We start from the raw sequence: 17,428 nt of genomic DNA, 5'->3' as shown, positions 1-17,428 counted from the left end.
AGGAGGGGCAGGGGAGAAGGGGAAGAATGGGTGTGGGATGGAGGGGGAGAAGTGAAAGGAGGGAGTGACAGAGGTGGGTTGAGGGCTAAGAGTGCCATGAATTGGGAAAGTTGAAATCTAAAATTATGTATATCTCTGAATTGGGAGGGGATGGGGTGAAAATTGCAATGTAAACTGGAGCAGGTTAACAACATAAGAAATCCTCTGAGATGGAGGAGGGGTAGTGGCAATAGTGCTTCTGTTAAGGAAAGAGAAACTACTGTTCAAGTAGCCTTTGAGAAAGTGATGGTGTGGTGCTAGTTGCAGATGAATAACCCTGAAATGTCACTTTGTACCTTAATGATTTAGATGAAAAATCCATTAATTATGCTCAATTTTCTAAAATTTAACCAGAATTCACAATTTTAATATATTAGTACAAACAGTTCTGGTGGAACATGTTCTTGGACTCCCTAAATGGAGTGGTGCAGGGGGACATAATTTGGAAAGAGTGTACAATTCTAAGTTGTCCGTGTCTTTCTTTCAAATTACTTTGTTTTTATGCATGAAAATTGCAACATTAAATTATAAAGTAAATTTCAAACTTTCTCACAAAGCCACATAATATTGCAATTTTCACACAAGTGATTGTTATCTGTTGAATCGAGGCATAACCTGCCAATGTTAACTATGAATTTCCCTTTTAATGTAAATCACATTTTCTTGGGATAACTTCTAATCACTCCAGTAAGTGCAAGTACCTCTTCAATACAAATTGTGAATAAATATTCAGATATTGACTGGAAGACAAACATGTTTTTCCTGGTTGGGGCCAGTTGATGTATCCCATTTATATTCTCTTTAGAAGATCATAAGATAAAAGTCACTGCTTTGTTGACTTACAAATGCTATCATATCTTAAAGCAGTTGTTTCAATCAATGGGTAGCACTAATTGATTATTTTGGCATTAAAAGTTGTAAATGTAAAAATCCTACATTTGCAAAATGATCTGTTCCTGTTAACCACTGGTAGATGCATTCTATCGGTAACAAGCTAAGTATCTCCCATAACCATTTAGGCAGATACAAAATATTTTCAGTTACAATTGGAATACAATTGTCACTTGAGCCATTAAAAATTCACAATCCATTTAATTTCAGATAAGGTTTTCTAAAATAGCTGGTACAGAAGCAACGGAATGTGTTTTTAATAAAAGAAAGCTTGTTCAGATTTTGTCATAATTGTTTATGCTCAGCTTCCAGTACAAGAATACCTTTGAAGGAATTGCAAAATGAGGTAATAAATGTTGCATCACTTTTACCTTGCATCATATAATGAAAATCATCAGAATGTATACAACACAGGAGACGGCCAATTGACCCATCATGTTTTTGCCGGTTTGGGGCAAGAGCAACTCAGTTAGTCTCACTCCCCTGCCCTTTCTCCATAGCCTTATGTCTTTTTTTCTCTTCAGGAGCTTATCCCATTTCCTTTCGAAAGCCATGATTGAATTCACCACCACCACATTCTCAGGCAGTCCATGCCAGATCCTAACTACTAACTGCGTAAAAAAAGTTTTTCCTTATGTCAGTCACCTTAAATTGGTAACCTCTGGTTCTTGAGCCTTCCGCCAATGGGAAGTTTATCTCTATCTACTCTGACTAGACCCCTCATGATCTTGAACATCTCCATATTTCAGAGTTAAAGGGTTAAGTCAGTTAACATAGCTGTTGAAAATTTTGGTGTGGTGGGGAACCTCACTTGAATACACTAACTTGAAACACAGTGACCACTTGCTAATCAATATGATGTAACTCAAGGAACACCTTGAATAACCACATTGCATAATCTTTAAACATGCAACTCTTGAAGTCTAATTTCTTACCATTCATAAATGAGAACCATACATTTCAAGCTATTGAAATGTTGGGCTTTTGTGAGCTGAATGGTACAATTCTTCATCTTTCCATATCTCACTGTGAAGTTAGCTAAGCTTGTGACTATTTATGCAGCTCTGAGCCAATGAGCTGCTGAAAGATGTCACGTGTGTAAAAGTAACTGAACCCTGAGGTTTGAACATTAGCATATTTTTTTCCCCTTTGTCAATTGCAACTTTCTGGTGTGACAAAATGGAGGACATCCCACCAAGATCTCAGAAAGTAGTGCTGGAGCAGGCCTGAGGCGCAGTGATAATCCAAATGCTGAATCAGGTTGTGTGCACATATGTGTGCTGAGGTCTGTGAGTGCACGCCGAGCAGATGGAGGCGCCAGATGCCCTAGTTCGCACCTGCGCAGTGGTGCAGCCTGGCCAGCAGTGAAAGGGCGGGTGAGGAATAGCGCCCCTAGCGGTGGCTCGGGGAAGCCTCGTTCTCACACGCCCTGCTCCAATTCTCGCGAGGCTACAGCAAGGGGACTTATGCAACATGAGCTATTCCTATTATTCCATCTACTTTGCTCCTTTTAACCAATGTTAGCAGAAGTGGGATGAATAGCAGGGGGCCATGAGCCCGAAGTTTGGGAGAATTGCCCTCAAAGTCATGCTCAACTCTGCTCTCTATTGGACAATAGTCCCTATGCAAATAAAGCGCACACGTCACTTCCGTTCTTTCTCGGACGCCATTTTGGCCAGGGAAGGCTCAGTGAATTATTGTCCGAAAGCAATTGAAAATTTTCACCAACCCCCTCCCCTTTTCTGTCCTCCCTTCGGGGTTTGCGCCTCAGAAAGTTTTCGATCAGAAAAAAAGTTTGCTCAGTCGGTTGAAGTTTTTTTTCTCTGTTTTATTCCAGAAGCTGTTTTGTTCGGTGGCCTTCAGTTGTCTTTTTTTTCCCTCTCCTCCCTCACCCCCCCCCCCCTTCTCTCTCTCTCTCTCTCTCTCTGTATAAAGAGCTCCCTCTTTCAGTCAGCGCTGGAAGCACCGCCGCGGCCGCCGCTCGGGGTTTGATGTGAGGAGGAGATTGAAGCGGCAGCAGGAGGAGGAGGCCCTTTGTTTGCGGCTCGCGCTCTTCTCTCTGCTGCCGGTTCGGCCGACCGACCGACCGGCTCGCGCTTAACTGAACAATTAAACCAAAATAAGAAAAAAAAAAGCAAAAACAAAAAAAAAGGTGAGAGCATTTCATTTTTTTCAAGTACTACTGCCGAGATCTTATACAAATAATTATCCTCCCAGGGAAAAAAAAATCCGTTTGCAATTTTGCAAAAAAAAAACTGGGTGGGAAAAAAAACCTGGAGCAATGTGTGTGTTGCATGCGAGTAGTTCTCCTTTATCTTTGTCCATGTATAAAGTGCCGATTGCTAAAGATGCATCGACCCAAGGTACAGAGATCCATCTGCAACGATTGCTTTATCCTATTTGTATGTTGTCTATTTGCATGATTAAAAATACACGAACGCCCGGATTTTTATTTGCTGAATTTGACAAACGCACGATTTGCGAGGAGAAATTAGTTGCACTAACCCATCATTTCGTGATTGTAGTCGATCATTTGTGTTCATTGTTCTTCAAAGCTAGGTGCGGGCTCAGATATTAGTATAATTTTACTATGTATCGATTTGATGCATATGTGATAGGTCGTCACCCAATCGATGTTAGTGTTACCTTTCCTAATCGCGGAATACAATATTACCTGAGCGTATGTCTCCAGCTAGATAGATCGAGGCATTTTAGAGATTTTTTTTTCCTAGGGTCTTTTATGTTTTAGGGTTTGTTTGATCCACAAGTAAATTAGTTCTGATAATTTCGAGCCCCTTTGAAATCGTCGCTGCTTCGGGTGCCTAAAATGTAAAATAGGAATTGTCGCCGGCTATTCTGTGTGTGCCATCAGTCATGAATCTGATCGAACATTTGTTTACACATTTGCTCAATACCTTTTCTAGTGCTCTATGGTCTTTAGACAGCATGCTCAACCAATCCAGACAGCAAGGAACGCCCTAGACACAAGACGGGGTGGATAGAAACTGAGATTTAATTTATTTGTTAATTCGCATACAGTGACTCCACTCGGTGACCGTTTTGCATATTTTATGATGCTGATAATATTGGGGATGGGATAAGTTAATGGTGATAATGTTAAAATGTGCACCTCTGGACCGGTTGCCGGCTGTGACGTTGCTGTAAAATGGCGCGAGTACTGCTCCACTGCAGACATGAATAGATTTAGGGATTCCCAGTTTTGTAATTGCTTAAGTAGAAATGTTTGGCACGTGTTCTTTGGAGAAATCTTATCGGGACCCAACTGTTATCAGGTCCATTGTGTTGCAAACTATGGCACCGAAATGCAGGAAAATGCATTTAGTACTGTTTTGCATAAAATATGTTTAATGTTTTTCTAGTCCTTGTGTTAAAAATGTATTTTTTTAAATAAATAAGTTGGAGTGGTTCTTGATTTCTGTACCTTAAGCTAATGACAACATTTTTCCACTTTTCCGTGCACAGCCGCCCCCACCCATGTTGTAGTGCAGCCATGCAGAGAATGAAAATCAATGTTTGGTGCAGCAGGAGGCGCTCTTCAGAGGCTAGTTTTGAGGCTTCAGTTGCAGGATGAGGAGCTGTTAGTAAAAGAAGTCCTCCATTGGTAAAATGCTGACGCTCCCAGTACAGCGCCACCTGTAGCTTAGGCGCCGAATACGGTGACTGAAGACTTTGGGTTACATACAAAACGCAAGCAAGGACAATATATGTGCAAAACAATTACGTTAATTATTTTGACAAGTGTATATTCCCATTGGTATATCCATATTATTTGATAAAACCCATAATCTTTGGAGCTAAATGCATTTAGTAACAACCAGTGCAAACAAAATGCATTGGTGAAAATGGTGGTAAGTATGAAAGTAAGTGTATTTGGCCATTGCTGAAAGGATAGATAAACCAAGTTGTTTGGAGTGAGGTGCCAACTCGGCCAAAGAATTGGTTCTATTGATTAGTACCATCATTCAAGTAAAGCATCTGTGACTTGTATCATGATGGTTTGAGTTGGATGTTTCAGAAGGTGATTGTGAACATACAAATTAATTGGCTTAGTGGGATGTCGAGATTCCTGTTTAATTATAGTTGGCCAAGTAATCATGCCTGTTGTCTATCATACATCTTGGCAGAAGGTTTTGTTTCTAATGATGAAATATTTAAATGAGGTTACTGAGAAATTGTTCAGATGGCACCCTGTGCTATGCCCATCAGCTTAAATAGGATAAAATATTTTGTCTTTAGCTGAAAATGTTTTTAAGTTTCAGGCATCCAGTCACATTTTAGTTCTTTGCTAAGGCAAATCTAAACTGTGCCCCTGCTTCTTGAGTCAGAAGCTCTGGGTTTGAGTCCCACCTCAAGAATTGATGGCCAAGGAAGATATGTTCATAATGCAGCCAAACGAGTTGATTATCAACCTGCAAATCCTTCCAACATACACTAATGGCAGGTGGTAAGACTGGGAGAAATTCCCGGTCAGCCATGTTATGGGAAGAAGGTTGGAGCCTCTACCATCACTTTCCATAGTTCCAGACTACCACATGCATGTAAAAATGTATATTGCCACAGAAACTTGGACTCCAAGTGATCTGTAGCACGCCACTACCATATATAATGAAAATCAAATACCTTGAATCCAATATATTTTCTTATATTTCATGTTACTGTAGGTGAAATGAGAGAGAATGATGTCAGTCCTTGGGAGAGGGCAGTATGAAGACATACTTTAAGTTAAGGCTATAGGTGGTAATGTTCCACTTGTTTTTATTTTTATAATTCTTTGACATGCATCCTGTATTATGTTTGGGATGCTTCATGAAGACAAAAAACAGTGTGGGTGTTATCTTGGGTCCAACATGTTAGGACTTTGGAGTGAATCTCAGGTTGCCGTTTACCTCCAGCGCACAAGTTCCATTTTCAGTAGTGATGCCCACAATTTCTTTATACTTCCATTTTACTCCTTTCCTTTTATGCGAATGCATTGCAAGCTCTGTTTCAGTTGTTATAGTATATTGTAGAGGAAATTGTACTCTGAAAATGTATGACGGGAGGATGATGTTTATTGGCTCTTATTTTTAGCCTGTTGTCTTTTGAAGTATGATACTAGATGGGTTGCTGCCCTTCAGTATTTTGTCCAAGTGGTTATTTTCACAATGAACTTTGCAGGATATTTGACTGAGGTTTCATAACTAAACCTGATCTTACTGACACTTGATAACTTTCCGACAAGGATTACTGGGAAACTAGTGACTTTCTCCATCACCTCTCCTCACCACCAGCTGAGGGGGAAATTATTTTAATAGCTCTAATGCCTGGTGGACAATAGCTAACTTGGCTCATTTGTGGTCAAACCTGAGACACCTCTAGCCTGTATAGTTCCGTCACACTGCTTTACCAGCTGAACCATTGGGGGGGCTGAAGAGCTAACTCTAAAATTCCATGTATGCATTACTTTTAACCATTGCAATTCCCTGGAGCCGCCAGTAGTCCAGTGTCCCTGATTCCTTTGTTTTCAGATTGCAGTTTGCGGTGGCAAAACAAATGCTAATATACAGCAAGAAAGCAGTTATTCTGGTGCCGGGATAAGTTTTACTGCTGCAACATTACCTTCATACTACTATAATTTTAAATATGAAATTCTTCACTTAGCCTATTTCCCCATAATTTCTTTAGCTATTTTTAATAACATTTTTTAATTGTTTTCCTGAGCTATTTTGGAGGGGCTGTATAATGGCTGAAAATGAGAGACTGACTAGAAAGAAACAATTGAGCACAACAATTTAGGATTAACTTGATGCTGCCATTGTTTTGATCAGATTGACTTCTGATGAGATTTTCAAGCATCAGATGAGTTTATAGCCTCAGGGGACTTTCACCCTAATGCGAATACATTATTAGTACTCCACAGTTTACTTAGGTGAACTTGTTGAAAACTTATATTAACTTCTCTTTTAAAACTTAAAATTAAACTTATACTCATAGCACCATGTTCTTTCACCTTGTGCCCAGTAAATTTCTTCTCAAGTTAGTTCTTATTTTCACCTTAGGTTCAGATAATTAAAAGGCTACATTAATTGCAGAATGTTTCATTAAATTTGGACGGTCTGAATATTAACTTCTTGGTAACTCTGGAAACATCCAACTAAAAAAACACTCATTGCATGTTTCTGTATTATGCTTATGCTTCTAACATTCACCACCACTGCAACAATCAAAAAATGATTCACCATAACAAGGTGAGGCTTTGCCTTTTGCTATGGCAGGGTGGAATTACTGTGATACACCTTTCCGAAGAATTCCCCCTTTGATGCCGGAGAAAGTAAGATTTGATATCAAACAGTTGGTGCATTACTTATCTAGAAGGTGAATTCGTCAAACTTTTTATAAGTAATTGCCTGTGATAAAATCTAAACTTTTCAGATCTCTTATAGTAGAATATAACTCTAGGACAATTTGGGTTTGTTAGACTGGCTATACTGTCCACATGAATTCATTCAGCATCTTTTAAGTTCTTGGGCATAATATCACTCCAAGTCCAGCAGTTTAAATGCATTTTAGAAACACGGTTGGGTCTTGAAGTTTTGAGATTAATTTAAGCTGAGAAATTGACAGGCTGTGGTCCTGAAAGTTAGAATGTGAATACTTTTTAATGTACAATGGTGTCTGCAATGCGTATAAGTTACAAATAACTGCTTTTCCAAATTCTCTATTGAGAGTGTTGAAAATTTGGAATGGGGTGGGGGTATTCAGTTACTAAACTAATCAAAATTGGTAGCTCTTAGAAAATGAAAGTTTTAAAAGTTGCCAATAAAAACTAATTACTTATGAATTAGTTATTGTAGGTGAAATGCATTAGATGGTGCGTATTGTATCTGGTCACTGCATAATTTGCAGTCTGTGCTTTAATTGAACTTGGAAACGTTTAGATCCCTCTTGAAGGAGAGATTTTATATAATATGCTTACAATAATGGTTTGATACAAATAGCATAAATTTTCTTTCTTGGCTTGTAAGTAGATGTCTAAATGTGTATAACATTATGTCCTTATGCACCTTTTAAAATTATGTACATTTGTGTGGTTGCATGCCATACTGGTTTTGCCCAGACTGAATGTGAAAGTTAGTTGCTTCAGGGCATGTGGTTAATGTACATTTTACATTCCCTCAGAGATTGAAAACTTCTGTGACCATAAGTATAATGATTAGCAGTGGCTAAATCACTGCTAACTAAAGGAAAAATGTCATATGGGATGCAATGACAGAAGAAATTTATATTGTAGATTTGTACTTTTAGGGCTAAAGTCCCTACTTTATAAAGTTAATCTCATCTTGTACAACAGCATGGGTGTCTTCCAGTTTTCCTAACTGCTGTAGATGAGGGTTGGAAAATATTGGACAGAGTTCCCGTTGCCAATCATTTTCTGGTAAATTCTTTTGGCTTGTGTCTGTGTGTTCATGATAATCTGGTGAGGATGAGATTGTACTTTGCTAATGCTCCTGCTCTTGATCATTATGCAGTGAACTTTAAAGGAAAATGCCTGTTGAAGACTAACATTAATTGCAATGCACCCATGGTGGGTTCCTTGACATGTTGATAGTGTGTAAAAGTAACAGTCTTGCAAGGCTCCTTAATTTTTCCATCATTACAGTTTTGGGACAGTTGCATGTATATTGAAATTGTATTCAATCTTTGTGGTGTTTGGAAAGGAAGAGCAAGAATGGTAGAAAGGAACTTGCAGTGATATCAAATGAATTGGATTTGTATGGAGGGGAAGATTGGAGTAGTGGGAAAAGTGGCAATAATAAAAACTGATGTAATAAACAACATCCAGTGTGCATTGCAAATGCTTTTCTTTTATAAAATTGCATAAAATAATTAAATTTACAAAAACAATACAAAGAAATTGATGGGAGACGTGTGATAGCAATTGCAATGGGCTGACAGTTCCAATACCTTGTACCTGAAACCCATAATTGCTTTGTAAATGGTTCATGATAAAACAAATTGTTTAGAAGCTGTCAAGCTGTTGTTTTTATTTTGAACTGAATTTGGTCTAGTGCCATGGCCCTAAATCAGGGCACATATTGGACAAGTACATGTGACATGTGAGCAGGAATTTAAGCAAAGTGTTTATTCCTTTCTTACTCAAATTACTACTTCAATTGTCTACAGTGGGAATGAGACAGTTTGTAATTTGGAACTAGCATGGGAGTATATGATTAAAAGCTCAGGTTTGGAAATATATTCTTTTAGATATAAAGAATGGTGACAGTCCTGTTGACTTAGACTTTGGCAAACTTAATACAGTGGCTTTTAACATGTCTGTAATCTCATTTAGTAAACCCCTCAAAGGGATGACAGTGATGTAATGGTAATGTGGACTAGTTACCCAGGGGCCAGTGCTAATCCTCTGGGGGCATGGTTTCAGATCCCACCACAGCAGTTGGTGGAATTTAAATTCGGTTAATATATCTGGAATATACAGCTAGTTTCAGTAATGGTAACCATGACAAATATCATCGATTGTTGTAAAAATCCATCTGGTTCACTGATTTTCTTAGGAAAGGAAATCTGCTATCCTTACCCAGTCTGGCCTACATGTGACTCCAGACCCACAGGCAATGTGATTAACTCTAAACTGCCCTCTGAAATGACCTAGCAAGCCACTGAACTCAAGGGCAGTTAGGGATGGACAACAACTGCTAGCCTTGCCAGCGATACCCACGTTCCATAAAAGAAAAAGAAGCTAAATGATTTTACCCAGTCAGTCTGTTATGCTCACCTTTAAAACAAGTTAGTCATACAAAGCAACAATTTCTATGAATTTATTAAAGTTTTACTAAACTGTATATATTTTAACAAAGTTATGATTGTGCTGAGTTAAGTTGTAAACTCAGTTTTGTTTCATTGACATAAGCAATCATTGTGTCCTGTATGTTTTGTTGAAGTACCAGAACTTGAGGGAATTTTCATTTGGACCTGCAAATAGCAAAGTAGCTTCTAATATGTGTTTATTGTTCCACGTGCCTATGTATATTGATTTTAATTCTCTTGTCAGAGATGAAATGACTCCATTACTATACAGAGAAAAGGTCTAAATTATTTGTTGACTTGTTTTGCAATTGAGATTGTCCCTAGTCTGATCACTTTTTGACTTGCAGGGTGGGACAGTAAGACCATGGATGGCAGACATAATCTAAACTGATGTGAAAGAATAGAAAACTGAATGGCGAAACAAGTCAGAATCAAAAGAAAGGTTGAGTTAAATTGTAATTTCAAAGCATGGAAGGCATCGAGTATCAAGCGAGTACTGTGCAAGGGGTTAACATCTGCATTTTGGACTTTGGGGTCATTGTTTCACCCAGCAGCATAGACTCTTCCATTATACATTGGAAAAAGTGGTGGCGTAATTAGCTGATTCAACGTGCAATCCGATGATCAGTAATCTGAATTGGCAATCACATCCCAGACTTGACCATTGATATTTTCACTAGGTTGTTGGCCTGAGCAATAATATGATAGAAACTGGGACAGCTTCTCTGTGTTCCCTTTCAGAGGGGGCTTCCAGACATTTTCTGCAGGGGAGGGTGGAAGAAGCTTTTTTGTAATTGTGTGATAAGATTTGATTGCAGATCACACATTAAAGCTGATATTTATTTTCCTATCCATGAAAAATCATTTAACATTTAAGCAAATCAACTTTTTCCTGATGTTACCGTTGCTTGTAGAGTAAATCCTAATAAATTAAATTGGGTACTGTGTAAGTAACTAATTTCTCCTGAAATCTGCCATTGTGTCAGCAGAAAATAAACTCATTGAATGCATCGGCAAAATAATAATTCTGAATGACAATTGATCAATTCATGTCTGATTTGAGGATGGGTAAGCAAACTGCTTTTAATGAGAAAATAGTTTTTTTCTATTCCATATGTGCCTCAATGTTATATGAGACAGTGTACAAGTTTGTAAAGTGCATTTCCAAAACCTCAAACTGCTCTTGTTGTCTGAGACAGGAATGTTTTATAATTGCTGTTGTTCTTGACTTCCACCCTCCTAAACATGAGGCTAATTTGAAATAGTTGTTCTGGCCTCTTCGATCTTTTTAAAGTAAATAGAAAAGCAAGCTTTATGCGTTGCTGATTTGTGAATCCAAGGAGTCATCTACAGATATGCACAATACTACCTTGCAGCCTAGAAAGTTCTAGATGCGGCTTTGCATCATGTGCATTACATTGTTTCGGTCCTTTGGCTAAGGATTTCAATTCCCTGAAAACATTGTCGCTTAAAAAGGAAGTGTTGAATGTTCAGAAATAAATCAGTTATGGTTGCATTGCGCACACTCAATTAAATGAGCCAATAGGAAATTACCATTATAATGTCTATATTTATAAATTGTAGATAATGGTGCCAAATGTAAACTTTTAAGACCACTATTTGCTTTGCGATCTAACTGTGTGTGTATATATATATATATATATATATATATATTCTCGTACACACGCATGACTAAAAAACATTAAGAATACTTATTTTTAAAGTAGGATAGTTCGGGTGGTGTCTACAACCACCATTTCTTGGGTTGAATCCTGATTAATTTGTGAAATATTTCGCTTGAACAAAGTTTTCTAATAGACTTGTGCATTAGAATTATTGTTTTGGAATTAGTTGAAGTTGAATCAATTTATTCCTATGAAAGCAAAATTTCATTGTTTTCGTTTTTGCCATGTACTAATGGTATGAAAAGGATGGATAATTGCTGACGAGGACCATTTGTAAAACAATTTTTAATACACATTTTAAAATAGATAGGATCCATATATTGTGCAAATGTGTTGAGCATAAACCAGTAACTGTATGAAGATCAGAACTATGTGATTGTTGCTGCTGTTACAGCAGCTATAATGTGAAATGAAGTTCCTTGCAGTCCATTATTCTCTCATTATATATTGATTATGCACACAATTGTGGAATTTTGAGATTGGTAAAGGGGTAACTTATGCTTCCAAACGAACATTGGTATTTCCAGCAGCTGCTTATTGGGGCAAAGAAAAGTCACATCTTCACATGATAGTTCTTTTGTTCTCGTCTTTACACAGCATGGTTCAGCATATCATTTTGTAAATCCTTTGTGAACAGTTGGAGTATGAGATTCTCTGTATTTGTAGCATAGCTGCACTTATGTTGACAATTCGTTTGAATGTCATGCTGGTTAGCATTGTAATTTGGTTTGCTTAGGAAATGTATTTTTTATATATTCCTAAATGTTTGACTTCTGACCTCGTTTAAACATGTGTAACTTGCTTAATATTACCAGATAGATGGTTTGTTATAACACATTTGCATGCTGCAAATATCACATATATGAAAGAATCTCAAATTACTTCAGAGATTTAAGCAAAATAGCCAAAGGGATTAGGAAGTGTGACCAAAAGCTTGGTTGAAGTAAGTTTTTTTTTAAGTAAGATTCTTAAGAAGTAGAGTGAGTGCGTTAGAGAGTGGGACCTAAGCAGCTAATGGCCCAAACCCAAATTTGAAAGGGGAGGGAGGGTGTTGATGACAGGGATTGGATAATATGGGCTGATAAATTATTGAACAATGGATGTTAGAGGGGCAAAGCCATCGAGGAACCCTTAATGGAAGAAAAATAATTTGAAATTTGAGCTGGGGGCTAATGTACATCAGTAAGGGTGGGAATGATAGATGAGCATGACTTGACATGACAATCTGTTACATGTAACAATTTTTGATCAACTGAAGTTTAGGTTGCTGAGAGTCTGGAGGTGACAAAAACATGAATGAAGATTATAGTAATGAGTGAAGATTATATGTAAATGGTGGAGGCCGAGCTGGACACTAACAGAAGTGGGAAGTAAATGATATGCTCTTGGCATCTCAGTTTCTGGTCAAACAAGATAGACGGTGAACAGTCTAGTTTGGTCTGAGATAGTGACCAGGAACAAGCAATAGTGACAAAGCCAGTGGCTTTGATCTTTTCTGCTGTTTTGCTGGAGGAGTGTATTGCTCATCCAAGATTGGATGTTGGTAGTGGTGACACAGGCAGTGTACATGTGCAAGCTGACCTCTTGTGGATATCAACAAGGAGCAGCATATAAATGAAGAGGTGGGATGGATCTTTGAGGAAATCTCTTTTAAGATAACTCATTCTATTACCACCATTTAAAAGATTCTGAATTGTGCTAATTTGAATCTCCCATTTATGACATCTAAAATAGCACAAGCAGACTGTGCACAGAAAATTGCTGAAGCAACTTGATTCAACTTGTAAAAACTGAGCTCCCTATATTGACATTTAGTGACTGGTTGAATGCAGGAAATTCTTTGTTGTAATATGTTTTGAGTAGTATTTGCGACTATTTTTGTATTATGTTTTTTAAATATATATATATATATATATATATATAGTGACAAGTCTGATATATGCACGATATAAAATTTACTCTGCAAAAACAGGCCATTTGTCCCCTTCAATTTGATGGCATTTCCCCCAAAATATGCTCCTTACTCTAATTCCATTCTCCTGTACTCTTTCCAGCTTTTTTCAAATAGTTACCTCAACAAGGAAGTGCTACTTTTAAACATTCCTGCATTTAACTTTTAGTATTGCAGGAAGGCAGTGTGAATCGTTGCCATTTGTTCTAGACTGCTCTGCAAGCCAGTGTCCTAATAGGCAAACGGTCCTCCTTTTGTTCCAGTAGCATATTTGCTCATTTTGAGATAGCCAGTGTATTGTGGAAGTAAACTGGGGAGGTGATGTTGGTGCGAGGGATACCTGTGCACTCATTCTACTGCACTCAATTAATGAATGTTCATTAACTTTAGTTTAGCTGTGGAATATCAGAAAAGTGATTGTTTATGCTTTTGGCTAGATAATTTTAATTTTTGCAGTTCCTTTGCAAACTTGTGATGTCATTTGTGTCAATTCAGTGTACTTAATGATGTACTAGTGTTGTTTCTCCTTTCCTTTTTTCCTGGACCACATGTCACAATGGTCAAGTGACTTCTCAGGTCTGATCTTATTATAGAAGGTGAACTAAAGCAGCCAGATATGACTTTTCCTGGCCTAATCCATTGGGATGGCTAATAAGTAGAACTCAAAAGTAGGTGGAAGCCAGGCTATTATGTTTCAGCATGTACCTCAATATGCTATTTGCATAGCTTCTCTGGGGCATGTAATTCTTTACTAAGGTTATTCTCTTCGCTCCCACCTTTCTCACTCTCTGATGCACAAACACATCCATCTTGTAGCATAAACTTTGTAATTGTGATTTTTTTTGGCTTTAACTTTTTGGCTTCCTTTAACTAAAGGAAGGATGCAAATTATTTTTATTATTTTGGCAAGCTGTGAAAGAAAACTCCTTCACTCACCAGTGACACTGGTGTATCTAACTATAATTTTCGAACCTCAGGCCCTTGATTATTCTGCAGTACAATAAAGTCATGAAAAGTTTGGTATTTCACCCAAAGGCACATTTTATAAGGTAAAGAGTTCTATCCCTTATTGCAGCAATGTGAATGGAAATGATATGGGAATAAGAGAGGCATTTTTTAAGTTGTCCCACATTGTAACAGGGAAAAGGAAATAGCAAAAAGTTAAAGGTCAATTGAGGAATAAGGCTGCCAGACAGCTTGTGGGATTGGTCACACTTTTAACAGGATCAGAGTAGTCTGTAGGTATTTAACTTTTTTGAATTTACATTTGACTTTCACTTTCAATTAAACTTTGTATGTTGTTGTGCTATGATGCGGTGTATTTTTAAACCGCAAAGGGTATAGCAACCAGTCTTCTCAACAATTATCCATAAACAGTACTTTAAGGAGGGTTTTACTCAAGAGTGCTTTGTGCTTGAAGCTCCAGGCAATACAGAGAAGACAACATTCTTTTAAGAAAAATGACAATCACTTTTAAAATATAAAATGAAACGGAAAGATAGAACTTTATTTGAAAATACTGCTTGTTCTGCAATCCTGGTTGATTACAAAAGATATAAGATACTGGATAAATGATTGAGAAAGAATAGCCCATATGTAATGCTGACTGCGAGAGAAATGTGATTAATTTGTCAATGACTGCATAGGTTTGTTCCATACTGAAAGCTTAAACTTAGTGATGGTGATGAGACATGGAAGATAATTCATGGGTGTTGACTGGAATACCAGTTTATCAGATTGAAACATTTTTTCTTTAAATTTGTACTTGTATGTGACTAGCCATTGCTTGGGAAATTACAAATTAATTAATAAGTGACTGTATGTATTTTCTTTCAGGGCTTTGCATGTTGGTACTAAGTCGTAATCCAAAAATCTGGGAATAATATTTGAATGCACTGGTTCTGATTTTGTACAATACTATTTATACCACAGAGCAGCTCCACTAGTGCATCTAAGTCTGCATGCCTTTGTCTTCTAATGTCCGCAAGTAGCTGTTTACAGATCTCAATCTGGCTCAGTATTTTATACTGTTAAGTATTAGCATACATCTAAATTGGCCTAGTTTTGTGACCTGCCTTTGCGAAAATGTTAATTGGAGTGCAATTTTAGGAACCTGTTTTTTTGTGGTGACAAATGGATCAGATTGTATGATGAATCGGAATTAAATCTGCCTTTGTAAATAGGACTTGCATGCTTGCTATGTGAAGTAACTTTAGTACGTTCCAAATGTTAAGATTTGGCTACAGAGAGAGAGAAAATCTTGGTCAGAGTTTTTAAACTCCTTCCATGAATCCCAAAAGAAGTCTCCTCTTGCACTACATCTAAATTAAGCAGTTTATGGGGGATTGTAAATGAACATTGTTATCAATCCATTTCACCCAGTGTTTTTAAATTAAATTATGCTTGTCAATCCAACATTTTGCTCTTGCTGTTTTCCACTATGCAATAAGTTCCTGAGTCTAGACTTGGTAATATAAAAATAGAAAATGCTGGAAATACTCAGGTCAGGCAGGATCTGTGGAGAAAGGAGAGTTAATGTTTCAGGTCAGTGACTTCACCAGTTTCATCAGACCAATCTCCTTGCAACAAAGGCCAACATGCCATTTGCCTTCCTAATTGCTTGCTGTACCTCATGCTAACTTTGTGTTCCTGGTACGAGTACACCCAACTCTCTCTGAGCAGCCAAATTTACAAGATTCAAGCCCTTTAAAAAGAATAACCTCACACTTCCCATGTTATACCCCCTCTCTATATCTCTTTGCAGCCTCTGTCCTCCTCACAGCTTACGTTCCCAACTAGCTTTGTATCATCAGCAAACCTGAGACTGAGTAATTAATATAAATTGTAAATAGCTGGGGCCCCAGCACAGACCTGTGCAGCACTCTATTGGTTACAGACTTTCAACTTGAAAATACCCCATTTATCCTCACTCTCAGCTTCCTGTCTGTTAACCAATGCTCCATCTGTGCTAATATAAAAACCTCCAACTCCATGAGCCCTTATTTTGTATGCTGGCCATTTGCATGGTACCTTATCAAATACCTTTTGGAAATCCAAGTATATTATATTTACCCTTCATAAATTTGTCACACAAAATTTCTCTTCCGTAAAAACCTTGTGGTAGGGATGTACCTCTTTGCACCACCATGGCTTTGTGAAAGACTGATATAGGCTAGAGTGTTTTGCAGCTACAAACTTTTTTTGCTATAACTTCACCTCAAGTGGTGTCCTGGATCTTTAATTTCGGCCAAATGAAGCCATTCGTTACATGTTAAACCTGCTTTGGGACTTGAAAGCATGTTTCCAAAGAGCACTTGTTTGAGCTACAATTGACATCCAACTCGCGTATATTCGTGAATCAACAATTGGGCTAGATACTTGTACCTTTAATATCTCCTTGAAACACAAAACCGTAGACATGAGTGCATACCACCACCATACCCCAAAGGCTAGATCTTTAAAATGGCAAGTGTAGCATGCTAGATCCCAGGTAAGCTCACCAAAAATGCAGCCTTGTAAAGAGTAATGCAATTTTTTCAACGTGTGGGAATGTCCTTTATATCTCTGTCCAGCATATATTTGAAGACAATCGACAGACTTGCCTCCTTAATTCCACAAGTTTGCAGTTTAATGGCTGTTGATCAGTATTCTCTCTCAAATTATAACTGATTTATTATGGACTCATTTTAATTTCCCCAGTGGCTAAAGCATTGTTACTTTATTTAAAAAGAGAACTTCTGTTTCTCATCTGTAAGTTCATCTTTTAGTTTAATAGTATTAGTCAAAAGTTGTACTTTATTTCCCACAGAAATCTCCTCATCAGCAAACTCTTAAACCTGGGGACAAAAGTTCAGGTGAGATGTTTTACTTAATGTGTGATTATATTGCATGACCTCTAGGCATGCATACTGATTTCTAATAAGTGGAAAAAAGCTTCTATAATTTCTTTCAGAGCTGCAGTTTGGAACTTTGTTTGATTATGTGGACATTTCCTATTAATCAGTGTTCTTAGAATTAGAGATTTCATTCTCGGCTG

At 37.6% G+C, this 17,428-nt stretch overlaps 1 protein-coding gene across 3 annotated transcripts in view; it reads left to right on the top strand.

Annotated features, from left to right (window-relative positions):
• The first annotated feature begins 2,003 nt into the window (after positions 1–2,003).
• LOC144688589 (activity-dependent neuroprotector homeobox protein-like) overlaps positions 2,004–17,428 on the top strand; it is a 31,912-nt gene continuing 16,487 nt past the window's right edge. For all 3 annotated transcript variants that reach the window (XM_078555345.1, XM_078555347.1, XM_078555346.1), the window contains exons 1-2: positions 2,004–3,082; positions 17,201–17,246. The gene's annotated coding sequence lies outside the window, so the exon portion shown is untranslated. The remainder of the gene's footprint in view (positions 3,083–17,200; positions 17,247–17,428) is intronic.

The sequence above is a fragment of the Cetorhinus maximus genome, chromosome 13, assembly GCF_964194155.1.
Source record: "Cetorhinus maximus chromosome 13, sCetMax3.hap1.1, whole genome shotgun sequence".
Lineage (NCBI taxonomy): Eukaryota > Metazoa > Chordata > Chondrichthyes > Lamniformes > Cetorhinidae > Cetorhinus > Cetorhinus maximus.
Note: the sequence above shows the minus strand (reverse complement) of the source record. Positions and strands in the feature narration are given on the sequence as shown.